Here is a 15,590-nt window from a genome sequence, read left to right on the forward strand (position 1 = left end):
TTCAAATAGAATGAAAGCTCCTGAGTCATCATATTTGGATTATTTTTTATAGACTTTCATTGGTTTTTGCTTCACATCAAATATTAAAAAGCTTTGTTAAACAACTACCAATCGGTTAAAAAAAAAAAGTTTTAAAATAAGGCAAATTCTATTTCTTATATACCACACTGTGCTCAAATGAACCAAACCTGCTTTATGTAACACTTCTTAGAAAAGGTGACTCATTTTACAACGGAAAAGAAATGGAGCTTTAGCATGTCTTCTCCTACATATTACCCATGATGCCTTGGAAAAGAATCTGTCCCTCTGGCACCCATTTCTGAAATTTACCACTTTCAACACACACTTCACATGTAGCCTGTGTCACTTCCGTGGCTAACTAGCATCTTGTCCTAAGAACATTTCTCAGTGTATAAGTCAGCAGGGGTTGGTCTAAGCACTCTGTGTATATCAACTAATTTAATCTTTACAACAACCTAGTGAGGTGGATACAGTTACTATACCCATTTTATAGATGAGAAAACTCATCTGCAGAACTTACTGGTCATTGTATTCTTGTGAAGGAATCATGTGGCTGCCAAGAGTTCTTGTGTACAGAGTAAACTGTAGCCCTTCCTATTTTGTTATTGCACTATGTTAATTACTGGGTCTTTAATAGCCTAAGGCTTCAAACCATCCAGGCATTGTGTTAATGCTTGGCTATATTGTAGCTACTTCCTTGACTTTCTTCAAATATGGAGATTTCGTTTCTTCATAGAGAACACATTGGAAAATTAACATCTCATGAGGTCTAGATCGCCCATTTTTCACAAAGAAGTATTTTAGTTACTCACCTTTTTGAGCAGAAGGAGGGGCTGGGGCTCTAGAGAAGGTATTTACCCATTGGCACTCAGCAGGAGCAGAACACAAGTCATATGGATGCAGCAAGAGAGGAAGGAAGGATGGTGTCCCTTCAGCCATGGTGCCTCTCTGTCCTCTCCCTTTCATTCTACGTCTGGCCATCCTTCCCTTTCCAACTGGCCTGGCTAACCCATAATCATTCTTCAAGGCCCAGATTAACTCCACATCTCCAGGGAAACCCTACTGGACAATTACAGCCCACATTGGTTCTTCATCACATTGGCCCTTAATACTGTGTAATTATTTCATTTCCTTCCTTCTTTTTTTTTTTTTTTTTTTTTTTTTGAGGTGGAGTTGTACTCTGCCACTCAGACTGGAGTGCAGTGGTACAATCACGGCTTACTGCAGCCTTGACCCCCCAGGCTTAAGCAATCCTCCTGCCTCAGCCTCCCAAGTAGTTGGGACTACTATGTGTGCCACCATACTCACCTAATTTTTAAATATTTTTTTGTAGAGACTCTGTGATCTTCCTGTGTTGCCTCAGCTGGTCTCAAACTCCAGGACTCAAGTGACCCTCCCATTTCAGCCTCCCAAAGTGTTGAGATTATAGGCATGAACCACTGTGCCTGGCCTTTCTTTCTTCTTTTCTTCTTTTCTCCCTTTCTTCCTTTCTTCTTTCCTTCTTTCCTTTCTTTCTTTCCTTCTATTTTTCTCTTCCTTTCTTTCCTTTTTTCTTTTTCTTTTTTTCTTTCTTTCAGTGACTGGCCAATGAACGCCTAAAGGTCAGGGATAATATCTTATATTTACATATACCTAAAGGCCACCACTACGAAACTCACTGGGGTGCTGGGTATTTCCTGTTTTAAGGCTATGGATGGGGAGCATGTGGAGGGGACTGGATGTAGAAAGAGAGGTTATCATCATGGTGCCCTACCCAGAGAAGGAAGATGGTGTTGCTTTGGAATTGTATGGCTACTCAGCCTTCTTCCAGCCATGGGAGGGGCAATACTCCTTCCTTCCACTCCAAGCAAGAAATAATATGGACATGTGAGGGATCTTCAAATGGCTTCTTGTGCTGGTTTACAGGTGGCTCAGCAGGACCTGCCATTACATTCTACCTAATAATAGGAATTAAACACAAGACAAAGTTAGCAGAGTGAGGGGGTTAATAACATGGACTCTGGAGCCAAGTTTACTGAGATCAAATCCCAGCTCTACAACTTACGAGCTGGGTGACCTTGAGCAAGCTGCATAACCTCTCTTTGTCTCTGTTTCTTAATCTGGAAGCCCAAGGTAACCATGAGAGCACCTATCCCATAAAGTTGTCTTGAACTTTAAATGTGTTGGTAGTCACAAAGCACTTAGAGCAGTACCTCATACAAAGGGGGACTTTACAAGTGCTTGCTATTATTATTCATGTCCCCCTTCTTCTAGTGTTTTCTTTTTTACTAAAATAGAGCTTGCATTCACACTGCTTATCTTATAGCTTTGCACACGTAGGCTTCTGCTTATCTTACAGCTTTGCACACCTGGGCCTCCTAGTGTACATGAATGATTTTTGCAAAAACCATCAGCAGAAAAGCCTTTCAGCCTAGCATAGTGGAAGAGGTCTGGCAGACCTGAGTTCAAATGCCAGTGTTACTCCCCAGTGTTGCTGAGTCTCAATAGTCTCAATTTCTTTATCTGTTAAATGAGGCTAATAATGCTTTCTTCATATTATTGTTGAAACAGTTAGAAATAATGCTGGATATAATCACTTGTTGGCACACAGTAAGCACACAATTAATGTAACAACTTTCACCATCTCTGTCATCATCATGAGTTGAGTTTCTCTCAGGTCTCATAAAGTACTTAGCATACAGCTAGAACTTATTTATAAAAGGTAGTTATTACTTACAAGCTTGAGGTTTATAAGGTCTTCTACAAAAGAATGCACAGCTTTCCCATACAAGCTGACATGAACTTTGTAAACATATTATCATACAATTCTAATGCTTCCTACCAATTAACAATAATATGCTGGTGAAATCTAAAATCAATTTTTGCATCATGTTTATATTTTAAACAAATCCTCAGTCTTCACTATAATCTACACCTTGAAACATGCATTTGAAACCATTTTCAGGGATCTGGGCACAGTGGCTCATGCCTGTAATCCCAGCACTTTGGGAGGCCAAGGTGGGTGGATCACCTGAAGTCAGGAGTTCGAGACCAGCCTGGCAACATGGCCAAACTCCATCTCTACTAACTATACAAAAATTAGCCTAGCATGATGGCGGGTGCCTATAATCCCAGCTACTCAGGAGGCCAAGGCAGGAGAATTGCTTGAATCCGGGAGGCAGAGTTTGCAATGAACCGAGATCGCAACACTGTACTCCAGCCTGGGCAACAGAGTGAGATTCCGTTTCAAAAAATAAAAATAAAAAATAAAACTATTTTCAACAAACAAAGACTTGGCTTCAGTAGTATACTAAAAATGATTACTCTATTATAGGTAGTCGCAGGCATCACTATTTTAAAAGAGCACCAAAGGAATACAGCAAGAGCTTGCTCAAGATGTACATTGCCTAAAGAAAACATTATGATGAAAAAGCAATGACTCAAAATCTTTTTGAAGTTACAAGTTACAAGGGATTTGTTCCTTTGAAATCATTTTCAGAATTCAAAAAAGTTTTTAGAAAAAAATAATGAATAGCTTTAGCCTTGTTCAGAAGACTCTTAATAGCATCATTGCATGTTACAGCTGTAAGGAATCATCCTAAAGATAATTTTAGAGGCCGGGCGCGGTGGCTCAAGCCTGTAATCCCAGCACTTTGGGAGGCCGAGGCGGGCAGATCACAGGTCAGGAGATCGAGACCATCCTGGCTAACACGGTGAAACCCCGTCTCTACTAAAAAAATACAAAAAACTAGCCGGGCGAGGTGGCGGGCGCCTGTAGTCCCAGCTACTCAGGAGGCTGAGGCAGGAGAATGGCGTAAACCCGGGAGGCGGAGTTTGCAGTGAGCTGAGATCTGGCCACTGCACTCCAGCCTGGGTGACAGAGCGAGACTCCTTCTCAAAAAAAAAAAAAAAAAAAAAAAAAAAAAAAAAAAAAAAAAAGATAATTTTAGGATAGTTGCCCCCTTCACAGATGAGGAACTCAAGCCCAGAGAGGTGATGAAAGTAGCACAGAATCAGTCCTTTATCACCTCTTCCACTGCCGCTCACCTCTCTGGACTTGAGGTCTCACATTGGCCCTAAACTCAAGAGCTACTGCATTTCTTCTCTGACTTTAAATTTAAATAAATGTGTCAATTGATGTACATGCACCCAAAAGAAGATAATTTACACCTCTGTAAAGGAGGTGTGAGAGATTAGCAAGGTGTGAGATTAGCGAGAAAAACATGAAAGAGCAGGAAGGTCAAGAACCTCTTTAACATAATTTTGTTTTATCAATGTCTTAGACTACTTCATCCCTTGTGCAAATTTTTTATCTAAAAGCTATTAAGTCAAAAACATATTTTTTGATGAGGACTAAAAAGCTTTGACTACTCAAACATGTGAACTCAGCGAAAGGCACACCCTGAGTATTCGAGTCAGGTGGATTATAGGAAGAGTGCCCAGAGCCATGAATGGTATGAGTCAACCTGCTATCTATGGCCATAATGTATGTTTATGGAAAGCCCCTTTATTCACAACGACTAAAATCGAGTAAAGCCTTCACAGATGATGAAGTACAAATCTGTTCTCTGTTCTGGCCTTCCTGATGCTTTGAGCTCTCAGCCTCCCGGAGGAAACCAGCCAGTACCAATGTGGACAGCTCAAAAATGATTTCCAGCAAGTGTCTCCACAGTTGCTTTTCAGTTCCACTTTTCTGAACTTTGTAAAGAGCTATCACAACCAGGATTACAATGCAAAGGCAAAGCCAATTTTTTTCTCCATTGTCCTGATATGACTTTCTTCCCTGGACCTTTCATCCTGTGTATGGGAAGCCACCCGTCTGGACTGTGAGAAAGTTATTTGGGGAGGGGTGTTGCCAAGGCAGAAGTTCTTTCATAGGGTGGAGAGAGTAACTTGCTAAAATTCTTATCACATTCTCGCTTTCACAGAGTCTCCTAAGTCTTCTGGGAATAGAGAAGGAAAGTGGAGATCACCCCACCAAGCCAAGCCCAGCTCCCTCTGTGTATTCCACTCATGATTAATTTCTAAGTACCTAAATGGGAGTTATTTTGAAGTCTTCATTCCTTACTTTTTTTTCTTCTATTACTCAACTTCTTTGTTATTTCACTGCTCGTTACCACCTCTACTAGAGAACACAGGAAAGGAAATGAAACTCACCTCTAATGATATAATACCAGGAAAAAAAAAAATTGATTCAGTCCATACTGTGAGAGTCTTAGAACAAAGTGACTTTAGAGAGTATCACTTTGTAGTGGTTACAGTGACTTAAGATGTGACTTTGGCTGTAAGACAGACAAAACCTGACTCTGTTTAAGAGCTAGAGACATGGATTCACTTCATGTAATAAGAAGGCCTTGGGTAAGCAATTCTGAGATTGGTGCAATGACCCAGCAATGGTGCTCAAGGGCCCAGGCTCTTGCTCTCTCAAGGCTCCGTCATCTTCAGAGAGTTGACTTTTCATCCTCACATGTGTTTACGCAAGATAAAGTGGTCATCCCAATTGCAAGCATCTTTCCCCCACAATTGCTTTCAAGGCAGGAAGGTGAAGGCAGGGAACAGGCTGTCTTCCCATGTCTCTATCATTTTATTTAGGAAAATAACTCTTCCCAGAAACCCTCCAGCAAACAGCCCCTTGGGTCACATGAGCCACATAATTGCAAGAGAGGCTGAGAGAAGTCCTATGTTATTTACCAGCCTCTATTCTATACTGAGAAGTAGACAGGAAAAGAGTGTGTGAAATGACTATAGAGTTAATAGCATCTGCCACAGTGGAAAACGGTCTTATTTGACAACAAAGAAAATTGAGGCCAAGATAATTTTTAAAACTCACATTTCACATTGGTTGGGCACCCACTGTTTCCTGGACCCAAAAGTTAGTTGGTGGCAAAACCAAAGTTAAAAGCGGGGTGGGCCTGACCCCCATCTCTATGCATGTGTGTTAGGCCACACTACAGTCTGTCCAGGAGTAGAAGAGACAATAATGCACACTGATATTTGCATTAGATAGAAGGAATAACTTTAAAAAGGAGAAGGAAGATTGTTTGATTCTTCTTGAGTAATAGAGACATAAACACCGTTCTATTAGATATAGCAGTGATTAAAAAGATGCACCAGGGAGAAAATTTTGAAACTTCTGGCTATCGTAAGCTTTGGGAAAATTAGACATCCATTTATTCTATAGCAAGGTATCAATAAGGAACCAAGACTCTACCATCCAAAAGACTAAAAGATAAAAATATAAAAGCATCCCACTGTTTTGGAACCTTTTTATCATCCCTGATTTCATAATGAAGAACTGAAGCTAAACAAGGTTCAATGACTCACGTTAAGCTCAAGGAGACTCGATGACATGGCACAGGTCAGTGATTAATGAAATTTTCATGTGATCTCAGGCAGCAGAGCTTAAGTCATACATTTAAGCAGAGTATATGTTATATGTTTCTAAAGCATGTCAGCTCTGTCTGATTTCCTAGACAACTCAGGCAAAGGCCAAGATACCAACCTGAATTACCCTTGGATTTCATCCCAAAGTTGTGACTATGACCTAGGTAACTGTAGCTATGGTCTATTCATTATTGTCTTACAAATTACGTTATATGGAAACTTCTAACAACCTTGGTAAATTGTTTAATTTGTAGCTTATATGTGGAAATGAGAGTTTCAAAATTATACTCTACTATGAATATTAACAGCCACAAATTACCAACACACCTTTGTCCTGAGCAAATGGTCACAATAAGCCTGTACATGGAGGGCATTGATGCAGGTCCTCCCTTAGATAACCAAAGGGAAGAGTGGTGATGGTGTCACCAGGCTGGGGCAGGGCAAATGAGTGGGTCTGCCCAGACCTCATGCAGCTCCCAATTGCCTTGTGTGACTACAAGGAACTTTATTTCCTATAGCATTGAGGAGTGGCCTTCTACAGTAGGGGAAGCTTGAGCAGGGCCTGGAGGGATGGGAAGTTTCATTCTTCACCCAATTCCCTAAGACATTGTTCTGATCTAACAAAGCCCAGTCCTTTGGAGAAACACAGAGTCCTTTTGTCCTATGCAGGGGAATCCGCATTTGATTTAGCACAGAGGCCTGGTGTTACTAACTATGTCACTATGCAATACTGTGCTATGAAGAAGCCCCAGACAAATATGAATGTTTAGCCATATTCTTGCCCTATTGTATGCAAATGCTTTTTATTTCTGAATTCAGATTATCTACATGACTGCTCTAGAGTGATACAGAATGCTAGAGACAGAAGGAGCTCTAGAAATGATCTACTTAGACCACATCTTTTGACAGAACAGAAAAAGACACTCTAACAGTGTTAAGAAAGCAGCCAAGCCAGAACCATAATCCAGAGCTCCTAACTTACTTGATTCTCTTTTGTAATGCAGAGATAAAGCGCTGCCTTCTGCATCGATCTATCCATGACCACCTAGAAGGGAAGGCGTGTCCCTTCCTGGAATGTGCCTTTCAGTGAAGACACAGTTTTATAAATAACAATTGGTAAAATTGAAATCATGCTATACTTCAGGTACATTGTGGTCTTTTGTGGGCTTACAAGGAAACCTATTACTTACTATTTCTATGAAAAAAAAAATGTACTTAGGGTTCCAAACAACCAACTTGCACATGCAATTTCAGAATAAAGGCATTTCATAAATAGCCTGAGACTACGACCCCGTAGCATAGTTCTTGGAAATTCTTGCATTGTTTCCATGGTCACAGATGCCCCGTGACTATGAGATGGCTGCAATGGTTGGTAGGAAATTCCCAGCATCTTCACTGGGGTCTCTCCTGCCTAGGCCCTTCCTTCCCAGTATCAGAATGGCTGCCTTCCCAGCAGCTGAAACAGCAAGTCCTCATTGAAGATCATCTGCGGCACATCTCCATGTCTATTGCAGAGATTCACTGAGGTAAACACTGCTGATGTAGTGGACACAGACATGTGCCACCCAGATTCTCTGTCAAGGAGGAGCTTGCTGCCCAGCTGCAAGGAGTGTGGCCAACAGATGGCCTCCAGCTGTCAGCTTCTTCAATGTCAGCCTCAGCTAGAAAGAGCCACTTTGCCCAAGATTGTGCCTTCCTGGCATGGTCCACATCCAGTGATGGAGTGAGGCAGCGGGATAAAGGCCCAGACAGTTCCGTTCAATAAGGGAAACACAGACTGATGATAGTCTCTCCAGAGCTCCCCAGGGGTAGGCTGAGATTTCAATGGTCCTGCATTGTGATTCAGCTTTTTCTTCTGCCCAGTCCTGTTATCTCCCCCTTCTTTTGACAGGTTTTGGTTTGTTTGTAATAGACTGCTTTTAAGAATAGTTTCTGAGGCCGGGCGTGGTGGCTCACGCCTGTAACCCCAGCACTTTGGGAGGCCGAGGTGGGCGGATCACAAGGTTGGGAGTTCAAGACCAACCTGGTCAACATGGTGAAACCTCGTCTCTACTAAAAATACAAAAATTAGCCAGGCATGGTGGTGTGCGCCTGTAGTCCCAGCTACTTGGGAGACTGAGGCAGAAAAATCACTTGAACTTGAGAGCCGGAGGTTGTGGTGAGCCGAGATCACGCCATCACACTCTGGCCTAGGTGGCAGAGAGAGACTCCATCTCAAAAAAAAAAAAAAAAAAAGTAGTTTCTGATATACAGAAAAACTGACACTATAGCACAGAGTTTCCATATGCCCTCATTCAGTTTTCCCCATTAGTAACACCTCACATTAGTATAATACATTTGTTACAATTAATGAAACAATACTGATACATTACTGTTAACTAGAATTGGTAGTTTATTTAGATCTTCTTAGTGTTTATTGAATGTCCTTTGATGGTTCCGGGATCATATCCAGGATGCCACATTACATTTTGTTGTTATGTGCCTTTAAGCTTCTCTCCTTTTACAGATCTCATTTCAAATAAATATCTTGCATCCCAAATTCCACCTGTGAATCTGCTTCCAGAGAACCCAAGCCACATCAGCTGGTTCACTACCCAACAGCCATTCTCCCTTCTTGCTAACAGCATCCCGATTTCCGATGGGCAGCAATGAGCCCAGCCCCAGGATGTGAATCACAATGGGTCTAATGCAACAGGTCCACTGCAACCTTGTTTGCTAGTGACTGACCCAGGGTGACCACCCAGTCCTGACAGACACCAGAGGATATCTGCCAGGGTCTTTCTAAGAAGATTTTCCTCCTTGATTTTTTTTTAAGAAAATTATCATAAGGGTTCAAGGAGAAAGTTTGCTTGTCCCACCTCTTTCTCCATCTGCTTTAGTCACTGCCATGTGATGCCTGAAACTACACAACATCAGGCATTAAAGCAAAGCAGAATGGGCAAAGTCTCCTGGATCTCTCATGACATCATTGAGCTGCAGAACCAGCACTGTACCCAGAATTCTTAAGTAAATAACAAATGCCCTTGTGTTTAAGACACTGCCAGTTGAATTTTCTGTTACTTGCAGCTGAAAGCATTTCTATATGCACTCACAGGCTAACATAAGAAGAGGGTTTACTGTAAGGATTCACGTGGCTAAAAGGAAGTTAGAATCTCATAAAATTTTAAGAACAGGGTCAGACCACACAGACAGTAGTTCTGAACAGTAGTTCTAAATCCAGGGAAGCTGTAAAGACCCTCATTAATAGTTTTAAAGATCCTTACTCCAGTGCTCAACTTTTTATAATCTTTTATCTGCCTCATAGTCTCTGCTTCCTCATCAATGTGAACTTCTAGTTCTAGTTCGACTAGAAATTCTCAATATGTCCCTATTGAAATTCCTCAGGGGAAGACTATAGCTGACCCAGCTCATCTTTTTCTGCTAGGCCATACCATAGGACACTGGCCAGCCTATAGCTTCTCTGTTTTTGACACAAGTATCCTATCTTAGTCCAATCAGCTATGCTTGGAGGAACAAGGTCACATGGATAAAATCTGGCCATACAGAGCTTCCCCTTAAACAACATTATATATGGGACAGACGCTTGGTCTGTCATAGGGACACACAGAGTCTAGCACAGCACAGTCAAGAGCAGAAAGGTGAAGCTATCAATGCCTTGCACTCTTATCCTCATTTCTGCCCCCCTCCCTCACCAAATTAGTCTGGTTCTAATACTTTTTGTCCATTTTGAGTTTTATTACTGGCAACAGTTATGTCTCACACAAATAAAAGATGTCTCCAAATGCATCTTTGGTTACTACTAGTAGGAAAGAAAAAGAGAAAGAGAGAGAGAGAGAAGAAAGAGAAAGAAAGAAAGAGAAGAGAAAGAAGGAAGGAAGGAAGGAAGGAAGGAAGGAAGGAAGGAAGGAAGGAGAGAGAGAGAGAGAGAGAAAGAAAGAAAGAAAGAAAGAAAGAAAGAAAGAAAGAAAGAAAGAAAGAAAGAAAGAAAGAAAGAAAGAAAGAAAGAAAGAAAGAAAGAGAGAGAGAGAAAGAAGGGAGGGAGGGAGGGAGGGAGGAAGGGAAAAGAGGAAGGATGCAAGAAAAACAGAGTGAGAGAGTATTGTATTTCACTGGCACAAACAGGTGTTGATGGCAGAGACTTGGCACTTTAGCCAGAGAGGAAGACAGAATGCAAAGCCATGTAGGAGTGAGGTCCAAGCCAGCTCCCAACTCAGCCCAGAACCAATGGGAAACAGAGAAGGTTTCATGGAAGATGGAGGTTTTAATTGATGACATAAACTAGACTAATCCCACAGGCTCCTGCAGTACAATCCTGCTCCATGGAAAGCATTTTATGAATTCAGCCATACCCTGGGTCATACCATTCTTCCCACAGGAGTGTCATCTCCCTTCCCCTGGCATCAGCACTATGATACATTTTTACTGCATATCTCATCAGAGAGGCTTAAATTAATACCATTTCCAAAACAGCATAAGCATCCAATTTATCCCTGGGAATATGACAAGCAATGGGAAAACCCAGCCCAACGTATCTAAAAGCACAGTGAAACTATGAAAATGGGATTTTACTCCATGACTACCAAAAGTTTCTTGCAAGCATTTGCTTTGCAGAAACCTTGGCTTTCATTCCTCTCTTGATTTTTTAAGCTGGTCTTTGAACACTACTCAGTAGGTAGTTGGCCCTTTTGATGTTTGGCACTTGCATAAAAAGGATGAGTTATTTAATTTTCTGCAAAGGCAACCAAGCCTGTTCTGTATGTAAAGAGGCAAGCAGTTCAGGCATATGTGACTGTGTGGGAGTGAAAGCTTTTCTTCTTTGAAGGTTCAAAGTTAACATGTCAATTGAATTTCAAGGAATTGTGCATTGGACCCTAAAATGTGGAAACTAAGTTAGGCAACTTGAAGTGCAAGGTTAAAGCAATTATCAGGAAAATTAAGAGGAACCGAAGGACTGCTCATGGTGGAAAACTTTTTTTTTTCTTCTTTGTTTCCAATTATCTAACTTGGCTATCTTCTTACCAAATAGAATGTTGGCAATCCAGCAGAAAATCCAAAAGAAACTTAAATTGGCTACGACCTCAAAAGTAAGACAAATTAGAAGTCTGGCTTGGTTATGCAGATTGGTTAGAATACAGGCTGGGGACAAAGGTCATTTAGCCTGAATGATCCAGATTGATCACTTGTGTGGAGTTGAGTTAATGTGTGCTGATAGAAGTTTTCAATTTTTGTGTAGACAAGACCTGAGAGGAAGTGAATAACACTCAACAAATTTGTTGAATGTCTGTATGTGGTAGGCTGTGTGCTAAAGGCTACAAATACAGAAATGAAAAAAGACAAACATCTACCAAAACTACTCTGTAAAATGAATCTAAGAAGGATAGACTAAAAATAAATTAAATATTCAAAAAGATTATGAGTTTTGAGGATGATGAAGCATTTTGAGTTTCATGGACTTTCAACCTCCACCTCCCACCCCAGGGACCAGCCTACTTGAATCTAATCCAATCACCTTAAATGGAATTGAAGACCTTCTACAATTTGATCACATAAGGTACTTTTACACTCTATCCCCAACCAAACATCTCCAGCCCCATGCCATACCCTCTAGGGTCAGTTCAACTGTTTTCTAATGTACTGTCACTCTGTGGATTCAGTCAAGCCATTCTCTCCCCTTGAAATATCCTCTCCTTCTTCATTCCTCATAACCCCCCATTCTTCCTCCCACCAGTCCTTCCTGCCCTACCATATCTGACTGTTGAAGCCCACTTTTTTCAGCTTAATAAAATGCAAAAGCCTCCATGAAGAACATCAGTGATTCTTCTTAGTCTACAATTACCACGCACTCTCTGAGCTCCTATCACATTTTGTTTATAGCTCCTGCTAGGAGCACATTATTTTTACCTGTCTTTGTAGTCATATACACATCTCCATCTCCTACTAGTTTGTTATTCTGAAGAGAGTTGTGGTCTTATTCATTTCCTTAGTCGTGCTAGATTTGCACAGAGTAGATATTCAGCACATTCATTACTGTATTGAACGGTGTTGAAGAAGGACAAAGCAAGATGCATGACTATGTCCTCCTTCCAGAAAAAGAGCCAACAGTAAAGCCTAAATAGCCTGCAAAAATTAGTTTGTGAGGTTTCTTTGTATCTTTCGTTATTTTTCTATATCAACACGCTGCTTTGACCATGGGTTTCCCCTCCAGACTTCTGTAATTCTTGATATTTTTTGTTTTAAAAACTTATTTTTGTTCTAAGGCACTCTTCCTTTGTGTGTCTATCTGTACTGGGAAGTTGGGCCACTTCAGGAAAGCATGGACCAGTATATGGCTGACAGAACTTCCTTATCATCAGAACACACCCACATCCAAACTTTTCAAGGAAATGTACGTTTTGCAGGAATGTTCACCACACTTTCAGCTAGAGAGTTCTCTCTTTCTCAACTTTTATTTTAGATCCAGGAGGTACATGTGCATGTCTGTTACAAAGGTATATTGTGTGATGCTGAGGTTTGGGATGCAAATGATCCCTTCACCCAGGTAGTGAGCATAGTACCCAATAGGTAGTGTTTCAACCCTTGCCCCCTTCACTCCCTCCCTACTCAGTGGTAGTTCCCAGCATCTATTGTTCCCATCTTGGTGGTCATGAGTACACAGTGTTTAGCTCCCACTTACAAGTGAGAACATGCAGTATTTGGTTTTCTTTTCTTTTCTTTTCTTTTTTTTTCTTTTTTTTGAGACGGAGTCTTGCTCCGTTGCCCAGGCTGGAGTGCACCAGTGGCGCAATCTCCACTCACTGCAAGCTCCGCCTCCCGGGTTCAAGCCATTCTTCTGCCTCAGCCTCCCGAGTAGCTGGGACCACAGGCGCCCGCCACCTTGCCCGGCTAATTTTTTGTATTTTAAGTAGGGACGGGGTTTCACCGTGTTTGCCAGGATGGTCTCGATCTCCTGACCTCGTGATCTGCCCACCTCGGCCTCCCAAAGTGCTGGGATTACAGGTGTGAGCCACCGTGCCCCGCCCGGTATTCGGTTTTCTGTTTCTGCATTGGTTCGTTTAGGATTATGGCCCATCAGCTAGAGGTTTCTTTCTTCCAGAGCATGCCAGTCAGTTACAAGAGGAGAGGCATGTGGACAGACAAACCCCAAATAAGGAGCTTCCTATTTGCAACCAAAATTACTTAGATCCCTGGACTAATTTCAGCTAATTCTTCCAAAGACTAAAAGGTCTAGTGACTGGATTTTTTTTTTTTTTTGAAACAGAGTCTCCTTCTGTCACCCAGGCTGGAGTGCAGTGGCGTGACCTCGGCTCACTGAAAGCTCTGCCTCCCGGGTTCACGCCATTCTCCTGCCTCAGCCTCCCCAGTAGCTGGGACTACAGGCGCCCGCCACTACACCTGGCTAGTTTTTTGTATTTTTTGTAGAGACAGGGTTTCATCACCGTGTTAGCCAGGATGGTCTCAGTCTCCTGACCTTGTGATCCGCCCGCCTCCGCCTTCCAATGTGCTGGGATTACAGGCGTGAGCCACTGCGCCCGGCCTTTTTTTTTTTTTTTTTTTTTTTTTGAGTTGGAAGTCTCGCTCTGTTGCCCAGACTAAAGTGCAGTGGCACAATCTTGGCTCACTGCAACCTCTGCCTCCCGGGTTCAAGCGATTCTCCTGTCTCAGGCTCCAGAGTAGCTGGGACTACAGGCATGTGCCACCACATCTGGCTAATTTTTGGATTTTTAGTAGACACAGGGTCTTGAACTTCTGACCTCAAGTGATCTGCCTGTCTTGGCCTCCCAAAGTGCTGGGATTACAGGCGTGAGCCACCAACACCCAGCCAAGAAAGGATTATTCTATGTCAACAATTAAAGAAATTCAGAATAGAGACATCAAGAAAAGAGGTAAAGGCAACAACAAAGGTATTTTTTACCTTAACTAAGCTGCTTTTGACTTCATGGACTTCTGAGGTTTCAAGGAAAGGATGGTTATCATTACTAATGACAGCCCAGACAGAGTCATTCATTCAGTCATTCAATAAACATTTATTGAATGTCTAACACATAGCAGGACTGTTCACAGGACAAGGCAAGGCATGGTGCCTGTCCTCAGTCTAGTGAGATGACTAGATCTTAAACTACACAATCAATTGTGAAAAGTCTGACTATGGAAAAAATGTGTGGTGCTGTGAGAATGAATGATGGGGGTGTGCAACCTAGGCTGGAGGTCAAGGAAGGCCTCTCTGTGGAAATGACATTGAAGTTGGGCCCCAAAGGACAAGAGGATGTTTCCCATGTTAGAAAGTAAAGAGAATTTGTTTCAGGCAGAGATAATGTGAACGTGGACACAACCAGGCCTGGAAGTCATAACAGGAAGGAAGATGGAAGACAAGAAAATTAAGATGTGAATTCTTATATAGGGACCCAACCCTGACTGTCCCACTAGGCCTCCTTATTGTGTGTTCTTACGGCATCCAGTCTCTGTCTTCCAGAGTTCATACTTGTGTGTGCGTGTGTTTGCCCAAAGAGACTATCACTCAGTCTCTACCACCTAACTGTAGGACCCACCAGGTGGAAACATTTTCCATTCTATTCACTATCGCAAACCCAGTGCCTACTCCAGAACCTGAAACATCGTATGCACTCAATAAATGTTTGCAGAATTAAGGAATGACTAAATGACATTCCCTCCATATTGTTTTATCCTACATTGTTACAGTATTTTAAAAAACACTGCAAGGAGTTGGGTTTAATTCTGGTTCCAGCCTTAACTCCCTAGTGATCTTGGATATTTCATTTAACCTCTTTGGGACCATATTCCTTCATGACCAAAATTAAAATATTGAATGTGATTATCTCTGAACTCTTCACCAGCTCAAAATTCAAATGTGTTCTATTCCTACGGGTAATACTTTTTGTTTCTTTTCTTGTGTTTATATTTCCCACTGGGTCTGGTGTTTTTTCCCTATCATTTATTATTTGCCTCCTCACGGGAAAACCCCAGTACTTCAGGTGCTGCTATATAAAGTTAGAATTTGTAAGTTTATCAAGCCTCAAAGGAAGCAAATCCTGAAGAACTGTCCTTTCCTCTATGCACACCCGTGGGGGTTATCAAAAGACTAACATCAAAGCTGATTACTTTACCAAGAGGTTCCCAGCCAAGTAGCCCTTTGACTTGCTTTCATACCTATACACTAAGATGAAGCTAGTTAAAAAACAAAATTCAAA

At 41.8% G+C, this 15,590-nt stretch overlaps 1 long non-coding RNA gene across 4 annotated transcripts in view; it reads right to left on the reverse strand.

Annotated features, from left to right (window-relative positions):
- Window positions 1-1,528: 1,528 nt before the first annotated feature.
- Window positions 1,529-15,590, reverse strand: part of LOC115893304 — a 49,084-nt gene continuing 35,022 nt past the window's right edge. For all 4 annotated transcript variants that reach the window (XR_004053321.1, XR_004053319.1, XR_004053320.1 and 1 more), the window contains 2 exons: window positions 1,775-1,958; window positions 1,529-1,616 (listed from right to left, as the gene is read on the reverse strand). This is a non-coding gene — a long non-coding RNA (uncharacterized LOC115893304). The remainder of the gene's footprint in view (window positions 1,617-1,774; window positions 1,959-15,590) is intronic.

This window comes from Rhinopithecus roxellana, chromosome 14, assembly GCF_007565055.1.
Source record: "Rhinopithecus roxellana isolate Shanxi Qingling chromosome 14, ASM756505v1, whole genome shotgun sequence".
Taxonomy (NCBI): domain Eukaryota; kingdom Metazoa; phylum Chordata; class Mammalia; order Primates; family Cercopithecidae; genus Rhinopithecus; species Rhinopithecus roxellana.